The sequence below is a fragment of the Rhinolophus sinicus genome, chromosome 5 (genome assembly GCF_057876585.1).
Source record: "Rhinolophus sinicus isolate RSI-liver-muscle chromosome 5, RSI-T2T, whole genome shotgun sequence".
Lineage (NCBI taxonomy): Eukaryota > Metazoa > Chordata > Mammalia > Chiroptera > Rhinolophidae > Rhinolophus > Rhinolophus sinicus.
The window spans coordinates 92,875,759-92,886,006 of NC_142505.1; the positions used below are offsets into that span (position 1 = coordinate 92,875,759).

At 46.2% G+C, this 10,248-nt stretch overlaps 1 long non-coding RNA gene across 1 annotated transcript; it reads right to left on the reverse strand.

Annotated features, from left to right (window-relative positions):
* Window positions 1-1,328: 1,328 nt before the first annotated feature.
* LOC141567128 (uncharacterized) lies at window positions 1,329-10,234 on the reverse strand. Its single transcript, XR_012489522.2, has 2 exons — window positions 9,998-10,234; window positions 1,329-1,915 (listed from the first exon to the last, which is right to left on the reverse strand). It is a non-coding gene; the product is annotated as an uncharacterized LOC141567128 (long non-coding RNA).
* Between the last annotated feature and the right edge of the window lie 14 nt (window positions 10,235-10,248).

Below are 10,248 nucleotides of genomic sequence, written 5' to 3' on the forward strand. Positions count from 1 at the left end.
CCTTGGGCTCATCTCTCCAGATGTTTTTCTGCACATAAGCTAACATTGTCATTTACGTACTGGATCAGAATGTGTCCCAGGTCCGAACCCTTTGGCTCTCTGGCTTCATACACAGCCGGGCATGTGACTTCATCTCTCTGAGCCTCCGTTTTCTCATCTGTAAAACCTCACATGGATATTGTCAAGATTAAGCAAAATAATGCATGTGAGGCAGGTCGCCTGGGCCTGGCCCACAGTGAGCGCTCCACCATCGGTGTCACCAGTGATGTTCCATAACTTGCCTTTATTTTTCATTAATAGTAACATGGACAACTTTTCATATTGGTGCCAAAGATGTAGCCCACTCCTTTTGACAAATTCAGAGCTTTCCTGGAATGGGTGAAGCGTCGTTTACTTTGTAGTCAATTTGGTTGTGGTATAATTGACGTACAATAAGACACACCCATTTGTAGAGTATAGTTCAGTGACTTTCAAAAAAAATCATAGTCATGTAACCACCCCCATAATCAAGATCTACAGTACTTCCATCACCCGAAAAGTTCCCTCATGCCCCCCCTTGGTAATCAATCCCTGGTCTCCACATCCTGCCCCAGGCAACCACCGCACTGTTTCCTGTCCCTACAGTTTAGCTCTCCCTCTTCCAGAATGTCATTTAAGTGGAGTCATGCAGTAGGCACGGAGACCATCCTGATTTGGAGATTCACCCGCCTGTGGTGCTGACCCAGTCAGTGGCTTTCTTTGCTGAGGAGCGTTCCATCGCAGGAGGCACCAGTTCGTGTCTCCCTTCACCTGTTGATGGACGTTTGGATTATTTCCAGTTTGGGACGATTAATCCCTTCCTTTTAAAACTCCAACGTGGAAGGACATTAAGATTGTTCCCAAATGTTTCCTGTTGCCTTAGAAACAATTCTGCAATGAGTAGCCATGCACATTTGTATGGTCATTAGTGCCAGAGGAATGTCATGACACTTGAAGTATGACAGAAATTTAAAAAAGAAAAGATACTCTCTCATTCCAGCTGGGCACCCAGAGGCCCAGACATGACAAGCATCGTGCTCCAAATCACCCTGTGAATCAGTTTCCTTGCAGAGGCCAGAACCCAGCTCTGCCTTTACCCATCTCTCCCCAGGGCTTTGTACAAAGCAGGGTGGCCACTATACGAGAACACCCCCAGTGTGTCCCCTAAGGGTGTTCAAGGCCTCTTAAGATGACAACCATGATGGGGAAGTGGTCACAGTGTTAACCACCGGCCCTTGAATTTGAATACTAGCCAGTGTTCTAAGAGCTTTGCAGGAAGCAATTCACTCTAATCCACACAAACAGCCCAATGAAGGAGGTACATTTATTATTCCCATTCTATACATAAGAAAACGGAGACACAGAGAGGTTAAGCATCTTGTCTGACGTCACACAGCCAGGAAGTGGCAGAGCCCAGATTCTCACCAGGCCATTGTGCACTGGAGCTGCCGCCCTGCACATGGTCGTGAGTTCCCTGCTGAGCAAAGAAGGTGAGAGGACACTGTGGAAACAGCCCAAATCAGACATCAGGCAGTTTGGGCCCTCTGTCCCCAACTTGCTATGTGATGTGGGCAGCCCAGTTCTGTCTCTGGGACTCAGATTCTTCATCCACTGAAAGCAAAGGGGGGCAGTTTGACAAGATGGCTCTCAGGATCCTTTGGCACTGTGGTTTCCAGAGCTGGGCTGACAGGGAAAGGCAGCTTGAGTTCAGGGCTTCACTCCCTGAACAGGGTCAGGAGAGGCAGGTGGTCTGGTGGCTTTTCCAGGCTGAAAATTGGAGGCCCAGCCTCAGTGCCCAGTGGCCAGGCTGGTGACTCTGAGCAAGGGGTTTGGCTTCTATCCCTGGGGCAGGCAAGGCTGTCTCTCCTGTCACACATTTCACTGCCTGGTTGGATGCCTGAAATCCATGGAGTCGAGCATCAGTCTCTGTGCACCCGAAAGCAACATGTTCCCAGTCTCCCAGCCCGTCACCCTCCAGGCCACCCGTCTTCTGCCTCCCCTGGACCCTGCCTTCAGGACCCATGCTCTAGGTCCACCCTGCCTCTCTCGAGCCTGTTCCCAAATTCATACCAACTAAAAGATATCTGCTGTGTATACATTTATTGAGCACTATTATAATTTACATAAATTGACAGTTAGTCCCTCTAAAGGCCCTATGATGTAAATATCATTATCACATTTCACAGAGGGAGTATCTGAGGCTCAGAGAGGTTGAGTGCTTTGCCCCAGCTCACACAGCATGTGCAGGGTAGAGCCAGGATGTGGATCCAGACAGACTGTTCCTGAGTCCATACTCTCAACCACCACACTGTATCCCACTTCCCCCTTAAGGCACCCTAGAACCTCTGGCTCTTTCCTGATCCCATCCCTCCTACAACATCTGTCCATCAGCTAGGGGCTGGAGTACAGTTTTGCTATTAAGAACACAGTTCCCCAGAGTCGATGTCAAATCCTGACACCACCACTCACTGGCTGTGTGTCTTTGAGCAAGCCTCGTAACCTCTCTGAGCCTCACTTTGCTCATCTATAAAGTGGGAATGACAACAGGATCCACCTCACGGAGTTCTGATGATTAAACCTACAGACAGACCAGTGGTTCTCAAAGTATGGTCTGGGTATCCCTGTGGACCCCTAAGACACTTTCAGGGCATCCAGGAAGTCAAAATTGTTTTCATTATAAGACTACGATGTTATTTGCCTTTTTTCCTCTCATTCTCTCATGGGTGTAGTGGAGTTTTCCACAGGCTATGTTTTGTACTGCACAGCAGATTAACTACAGAAACAGATAGGACAGCCAGCTAGCCTCTATTAAATCAGGCATTGAAGATATTTGGAAAAATGTAAAACAATGCTACTCTTCATGGTAATCTTTGTTTTCAAAAATATGGTTATTTTTCTTAAAATAGATTATGTTAGAATATTTATTGTTATTTTAACATTAACTAGTTAAACTGATTAAGTTTCTCAGTTTCGATTTCTAATATAGTAAATGCTGATAGATATAACCACCATAAACAAAAGATCTTTGCGGTCATCAATACTTTGTTTGAAAATGGCTAGGTGCGTGCAAGGCACTGGCTCCATTTGTGGAAGAAGGCGTCCTTGACCTTGGGCTCCCTAAAACACATCATTCTCTTTCTCCAGATCTGTGTCTCCCTCCTCTGCCTGCCCTGCTGGAGGTCATTGCTAAACTGCTGGTGGCTGAACACTGGCCAAGAAAGACACATGTCAGACCTTGGCCCTGGTTCCGCCATGGTTGATTGTTACCTGACCCTGGACTAGACCTGGGGACGCTTTGGGCCTCCCCTTTCTTCACCTAAAGGATAGGCATGATCTGCATAAGCAGATTTCTGGGGTACTTTGAACTGCTAACATGTGGAGAAAATCCGAATAAATCCAAAATCTGCCAGCCTTGAGCCTGGAGCCTGAGAACACTGCTTGGAATGCAGTTATTTGTTCCCAGCCTGGGGACATGCGATTAGCTCTGTGCTGGTTAAGACGTAGGATATGAATGTAGGAAAACATCTGCACTAGAGTCACCTGGTCTGGGTCCGTAGCCCCTGCAGACTGTGTGGTATAGGACCTGCAGCCTCACGGTGTCTCAGTTATGGCATCTGTGAAATGGGAAGGTTGAGCTCTTGCTGGCTGACTAAGGCCTGGGCATCCAGGTTACTTTTCCCTGTGTCTTCTCCCTTAGAAGGCAGCAGGATGCCGTGGGGAGAAAACGGAAGAGGGGGAGGGATGGCTTGGGAATGCAATGCTTTATCCTGGCTCTGCCAACATTCCAGGTGGCCTCGGGTAAGACCCTGACCCTCTCTGAGCCTCAGCTCCCAGGAATTTAAAATGCGCACAGCTCAGAGTTGGATTCTACCCGCCCTGCATGTCGGATGGCTGGTTGGGGATTTGATTCAAAGTGAAATGATAAAAATGAATATGGGAGGAACATCTCAATTTATCAGTATTTCCATTTTCTTCTGTTTATCTTCTTTTCTAAATTCCCATTAATGTATTAAGTTTTACAATAAGAAAGAAGTCATGTATAAATTAGAAACACATCGTGTGTGTGTATATATTATCTAAATCTAAATATAATATATATATATATATATATATATATATATATATATATATATATATATATATATATATATATATAAAGAAATGGCTGAAATATTAATAGTAATTACCCCCTGGCTGGTGAGAAATAGGGGTGGGTAGTTTTTATTCTATTCTTGATACATTTTCCAAATGTTTTGCAATGAGTATGTGCTTCTTTTACTAAATAAGTTATTGGAAAACAAGGACAAAATTTTATTCAACTCTCTATTCTGAGATGGTGCCCTGCCCACTAATTTCATGTTAAAATGTTTTTCCTTTTTATGAAATCATGATCAGAATAGATGATAATTGATTTTTTTAAAACCCATTCTGGGCAAAATTTAAAATGGACGTCCCTATTAATTCAGGCTTTTTCCCCAAAATGTCATTGATCTGTGAAGTCCTGTTGTCTGATAATCACCCACTATTCTAGATCAACTGTCTTATTTTAGAAATGAAACTGAGACCGAGGGAAACCGAGTGAGCTTCCCCCTTTTCATTCTAAAAACATAAAAAAATACAAACAATATCACGAACATCCACGTCCTACTATTCAGAACTCACAACTGCTAAAAGTTTGTTATATTTACTTAATCCTTTGTGTTTATTTTGTTACTTACAAATAGAATTGAGGCCCCTTTTGTCCCCCCCATTCTCTGTCCCAGCCTCTCCTCCCCATTCCCCCCATCCACTAGCATAGTAGCATATGCCCCAAGAACAATATGTGTAGTAAGGATTAGTGTATGTGTTCCCAAATTACATAATGGCATCAAACTGCACATACCATTCTGCCACGTAAATTTTTCCCCCCTCAACATTGTGTTTTTGAGGTATATCTGTATAAACTCTCTAACATTTCTCTTTAGTATTTAGTATTCTGGCTGGTATGTTAAAAACCCCTTTGAGGTGCATTTAGGTTGCTTCCAGATGATTTTTCTAAGTTTTGACATTGACTGGAGTCAAACGTCCTTTCTACTGCCTGAGGTCACAGACGCATAGTCACTCAGTGGCTCACACAGTTCAGAATTCAGAGCTCCACCACATTCACCTGTGGTCAAGGTGGAATCCAACCATTTCCCTGGGCACACATCTTCTGTTCTTATTTCCTGGAAGTGAGAGCCTGAAAGAGTCCCTTCTAGCTGAGTGTCCTTGGGCTGGTGGAGGATTAAATGAGGTACATACATCAAGTACCTAGTGCAGCCCCTGGCATATGGTGAGCTCTGGGCAAATGCCTGGCCAGCAAGATGCTCACTGAAGCCTCACTGTTAATGATGAAGAATTAGAAACTAGTATCCGACAACAGGGGTTATAGTTAACTAATGATGGTATGTCCATATACTACTAAGCAGCCAAAAAAGAGGGGGAAAAGGAAGGAGATAGAACCATGTAATGTGTAGATCATTGCAGACTACAGTGAAGTGAAAAGAGCAAGTTATCCAACAGTTTAGCTTTGGAGACAGACAGACCTGGATTCGAGCCCAGCTCTCCTAGCTATGTGTCTTCGGCAAGGCTGTTAATTGCTTTAAGCTTCAGAGACTGACACTAATAGTCGCTAAATAAATCTGAGCTGTTATTATTATTATCACTATTAATAATAAACCTATAAGTCAATACTGGCAGAGCACCTGACTCCTATCATCATTGCTCTGTCATCCTGCATTTCATCTCCCTGATGACCCTGTGAAATTGATCTTAATCCATTTTACAGTCCAGGACTCTGAGGCTTAGGGAGGTTAAACCAATTTCCCAAAGTCCCCAAGTCACCAATACGGGAGTCAGGGTTTGAACCCAGTTCTATCTGGCTGCAAGGTTCATGCTTCCTACCCATGGTGCCCTGCAGGCAGTGGGCGCAAATAACAAACTTCCAGCATCATGGAAGTGTAAGGCTTTTTTTTTTTTTTTTTCTGATGGAGTCATCCTGGGACACTGCTGGAGTCATGCCCCCAAGAGGACTCCACAGGCAGGTTCAGATAACATGAAGCCATTGGATGAGCAGCTGTTAACTTTTGGCTGTTCACAGCACACTTTTGAATACTGGATTTGACTTGACACCCACAGTCTTCTATAGAATAGTAAACCGGTCAGCAGGGACGCCCACTGTGGTCCCCTGATCTTCACCTCCTGATATTCATGTCCTTGTGTGGTCCCCTTCCACACTGAGCAGGGCTGACCTATATAAGCAACAGGGTGTTCAGGAAACAATGGCGTGTAGCACTGGAAGTGTGTGAGGGTACTGAAGAAGCCTGCAGAGGGGTCTACGAGTGAAGGAGCGAGGCCTTTGGCCCAGAGCTGTGCGCGAGCCATCTTAAAGTAGATCCCCCAGCCCCACGCAAGCCTTCAGCTGACTTCCACCCTGGCTGACATCTGCATGGCAGCTTCATGAGAGATCCCAAGCCAGAGCCTATGCAGCTAAATAACTCCTGATTCTGGGTCCACAGGAACTGTGAGATAGCCTCTAAGCTATGGGATAATTTGCTACGTAGCAATAACTAAATAATACAACTACACAACCACAGTACAAGGAAAAACAATGCCTTGTTTTTTTCCTATTTAAAAAAAAAAAAGTTATCACCTGGCTCTCTCTGTCCCCTTTGGCACATGTGTTGGAAGAACTAACCCTTCTGTGTAGACTATCCTCGCTTATATCCTCACCTGGCCAAGTTCTCACAGCTCCTGGTAAACACACCATCTTTCTCTGCCATCAACTCTAAAATGTTGATGTCCTCTGGCTTGCAGCAAGTTCAACACCTTTCCTACAATCCAATTCAAACAAAAGCACTGGAACAATATATACCCTGGCTTGTAATAAAAATAAACTTTATGCACTAGTAAAAACTTGGCAACACCTCTTGGAGGTCATGAGACTACAGCCCACTGTGCTAGGTGATTTCATCAATAGGTGAAAAAGGGAAACTTCACTCTCCTTGAGCACAAACCCTTCCTTCTGCCCAGGACCCCCACTGCCTTCTTCTCCAGGCCTCTCAAATTTCCTGGGGACACACCAGTGGGGTGAAGGGTGGGAAGAGCCCTTCCTTTCTTTGTGAAATCTGCTTTCAGTGGAGATCGGGGTATTTAGGCTTTTTGGTAACAACATTTCGGTTCAGTTTCTTCTTAGCTCTGTCACCCTGGGTAAGTTACTTAACATCAGTGTACTTGACTTTCCTCTTCCCTGCTATGAGCTGAATAATAGCATTTTCCTCATAGAGTTGTTCAGGGGCTCAAATGAGAAAATTGTCCAGGGTTTAGCATAGTGCCTGGCAATTAGTAAGTGCTCATTTGCATTTCGCGGTTAATCGAGAACAATAGCAACAATGGTAGCTGTGATTTATTAAGGGCTTACTACATGCCTAGCATCGTTCACATGTACTGGCTCATTTACTCCTGCCAGATAGGGCCTCTCAGTATCCCCATTTTAGAAATGAGGCAGCTGAGGCACAGAGAGGTTTATTGCCTTACCCAAGATCACACAGGCTCAGCTAATGAGGTGACAGAACCCTTCCCCTTAACCACTATGGTCTGCAGCATCCCCAAAAGGAATGGAGGGAAGGCTCTGCAAACATCAGGACATTGCAGGAGAATAGAAGGAGCAGAGGAAGAGATGGCACAGCAAAGGAACACACAGTTAAGAGAAGAGTTTCCCGGAGTGCAGAGACAGGGGTGGCATGGAAATCCTCTGTAGGCGTTGTCGCCTGTGCTTTGACTGTGGCAGGAGTCTCGGGCCTCCTGTGCATGTGGCAGAGCTGCACTCTCCTCCACCTGCTGCCCAGGCCCCACAGCAGCATGGACGCCCTGCGCCAGCTGGGTGTGCGGAGAGCCCTGAGGCTGGCTCCGCCTTGCCCTTCCTAAGCACATGCTCTGGCTACAACGCAGTACTTGCTCATCACAATCAGGTTCTGCTGGTGGGGAAAGTCCGGCTGTTTTACTTGCAAAGATGAAACAGCGTAAGATATAATAGCGTCAAATGGGACCAGCTTTGGCCCAGCACTGTAGCATTGTATTCTTTTCACTGAGGTAGGAAAGCAAATTCACAGAACCAGCAGTGTCCATAGATCCGGGCCGAAGGAGGTCAGCTGGCTCAGGGCCCTCTTCCTCCTGGCTGTGACCCCAGGGAACTCCTGTGACTCAAATGATAATAGGAAGAGCTGTAAAGCTATCTAGGAGGTGCTGAGTCCTGTGCTTTATTTGGCTGAGGCTCAGAGAGGTTGAGCTGCTGGGCAAGAAGGCCCAGCGGGTAACCCTGCTGTTTGACTGTGGCAGAGACCAGGAGCTACCTGCATGGAAGTGAGGACCACTGTTGTAGAAGGACAGCTGAAGCCCCTGGACAGGGTGGAGATAGTACAGCCCCTCAGAAAACATGTAGCCAGGGAGGCAGGGGAGTCTGGCCCAGCGGTTCTCAGTCAGGGGCGATTTTATCTCCAGGGGACATTTGGAAATGTCTAGAGACGTTTTGCTTGTGACAACTAGGGAAGGAGGTGCTACTGGCATCCAGTGGGTAGAGGCCCAGGACTCTGCTGAATGTCCTACAGTGTATAGGAGAGCCCCCACAAATGAATTCTCCGGCCCCAAATGTCAAAAGTGCCAAGGTTGCGAGACCTGGGCCTAGCAGTGCCCTTGCCAGCCAGGTAACCAGGAACAGGTACTTCACCTCCTCACTTTCCCCCTCTGTAAATTGGGGATACACGGACTATGTTTCTGCCTCCTAGAGGGGAACAATGCTGGTTAAGTGCTTTTCCTTGGAAGGCACACAGGAAGTGCTCCAAAAGCTGCTATTGTTAATTACCAAGGATGTGCATTCTGCCGAGGAGCACTGACAAGGTAGACGGTGAGTTGGGCCAAGACAGAAACCAAACAAGCACTTGAGAGGGCACAGGAAGCCAAGATGACAGTTTCTGACCTTTAAGGCCTTGCAGGGTTTTGCTTCAGCCTTCATTGTTCGCCCCGCCTTCCCCTGCCCTGAAGAGCTACTGGGCCAGCACACACTGGGCTTTATCCTACCTCCACAGTCCCATGCCCAAGGCTCTCGTCCTCCAAGAAGCGCCTTCACCAGCCCATCCCTTAAGAATCAGGTGGCCCTTATCACAGACTGAATCAGTAGGATGGCTACAGAGATACAGCTAGACACATACAGTCATATACATATGTGACTCTGAAAAACATACGTTCTCAGTTATACACACACATGCAACCTCAAGACACACTCCAGCCCTGGTCACAGACTCACAAGTGCGCACACACAAATTCACACAACCAAAACCCTAAGGGAAGGTAACCTTGCCTGAAACATTCCATTTTCTTTTGCCAACAACGTTCTGGTCCCACTCAGTTTCTGCCTATAAAAACGTTTCTATATTGTACAGTTTTCACAGGGCTCCTCTCTACTTGGTAGATGGGATGCTGCGCAATTCACGAATTGCTCATACAGGGGGCGCCAAAAAAATGTATACACGTGACTTGGATTCATCTTTTGTTATCCGGTATATATTGAATGTTACAATTTTAATAGTTTTTACCTTAAAATGTGTATGCATTTTTTGGCACTCTGTGTGTGTGTGTGTGTGTGTGTGTGTATTTGCAAATACATACATACATATATATATATATATATATATATAGTTCAAGACACACGTACTCCTATATATCATCCCAAACAGATACTCAAAGGACATGGGAAAAAAAAAAGACCTGTCCCCTCATAGACACACGTACTGCCCATAGCACATTTCATTCGTTTATCAGTTCATTTGTACTACAAAAAAATTGCTAAGGAAACTTCCTTGGGGCACCTTCCACATTCGACCTTGTGTCATAGCTGCTTGTGTAGCTCTGCAAAAGGCGCCAGCCGTTCATCTCTCCCTTTACATTTCAACTTGTGGATACTCACTGTGGGTTTTCTCTCTCTCCTGCAAGCCCCCAGGAAGCAAGCAGGGCGCCGTCTCAATCATCTGTCCCTTTCTAACTGCCCTGTTCCCAAGGCCTCCACCGGGAGGTGATCACTCAAGATCCCGGTCTAAAGGTGTGTTCCCCAGCACTGGCAGCGTTGGCCTGTGGGTGTGGCTAGGAACCAAGTGTCCACAAGGGCCCTGGGCGACGGGGGATGAATGCGGAATGGCACACGACCCTCTCTTCTCCGCC